Source organism: Colobus angolensis, unplaced genomic scaffold (assembly GCF_000951035.1).
Source record: "Colobus angolensis palliatus isolate OR3802 unplaced genomic scaffold, Cang.pa_1.0 Scaffold9, whole genome shotgun sequence".
NCBI classification, from domain to species: domain Eukaryota; kingdom Metazoa; phylum Chordata; class Mammalia; order Primates; family Cercopithecidae; genus Colobus; species Colobus angolensis.
In genome coordinates, this window is record NW_012122931.1 from 7,051,821 (window position 1) to 7,052,841 (window position 1,021).

At 67.4% G+C, this 1,021-nt stretch overlaps 1 protein-coding gene across 1 annotated transcript in view; it reads left to right on the plus strand.

Moving 5' to 3' along the window:
- The first annotated feature begins 232 nt into the window (after positions 1-232).
- The window catches only part of PTGES2 (prostaglandin E synthase 2), a 15,251-nt gene continuing 14,462 nt past the window's right edge, over positions 233-1,021 (plus strand). The window contains exon 1 of the mRNA XM_011931299.1: positions 233-448. The gene's annotated coding sequence lies outside the window, so the exon portion shown is untranslated. The remainder of the gene's footprint in view (positions 449-1,021) is intronic.

A 1,021-nucleotide genomic window follows, 5' to 3' on the forward strand; every position in this document is an offset into this window, starting at 1 on the left:
TCGTCTTCACCGGCATACTCAAGTCCCCGCTGCGGACTGACACTGTGGGCTCGGTCGCCGCAAGGACTGGGAGGAAGATGGAAGATGCGGGGCAAAAGCGGGGCGAGAAGAGTGGGACACAGCGGAGTAGCAAGGCCGGGACTCAGAGCTCCTCCCCTGCCCCGCTCCCGGCGCCCTGTCCCGCTCTGCGAGACCCGCCCACGGCCCCGCCCCCTTCACGAGTCCCGCCCCTCTCCCTGACCCCGGGCGGGGCCATCCCGGGGCTGTCCGCGGAGACGCCTATGCGGTGGAGGCTTCGGGCTTCAACTAGCGCGGGCGAACACCAGCAGAGGGACCAGGCAGCCTGACACCCCACTTTGCCATCCTGTCCTTGGAAACCTCGGGATCTGCGGGCCGGCCGCTCCGCGTGGACGAAATCAGAAACACTTGGTTTCCGAGGACCCCTCGGGCTCAGGAAAATTTTATGCTTCGGGTCACAGTAGGAAGCGGACAATGACGCGGGAGGGCAGAGAGAACCGCAGCATCGCCGCGCAACTGGGGCCGGGTCGTTTCTGGGGTCTTCGGTAGCCAGAAGCCGCAGCCCCTGTCGTCTCGAAGGGCTCGATTTGTTTCGAATGGGCCCTTGCAGGACAAGTGGCCAAGCACGTATTACAGACGGCCACGCCGCCCCTTAGGCGGTCAAGCGGGGCGAGCAGGCGGTCGCCCCTCGGCAGTCGGCCGTGTCACCACCCCAGGACCTTTGGAGGCGGAAGCATAGAGCGGTCTGCAAACATTCCCGAGCGTGCCTCTGCGGCTCTGGTGGGTGTTTCGAACCTGGGCGCCGGGCACACGCCCAGTCCCGAGAGCGCTGAGGGTCCCCTTAGCGTCGCCGTCACCCCAGGCAACCCGCAGGGCGCCCGAGTCCTGGCCCTTTAAGCAGCGCGGGCGCCTAGGCGTCTTCGTTTCGCGCGCCCGCCCGCGACGCCGGCAGAGTGAACATGGCCCCGGTTACGCGGGTGGTGCGGGCGCTGTGGACTGGCGG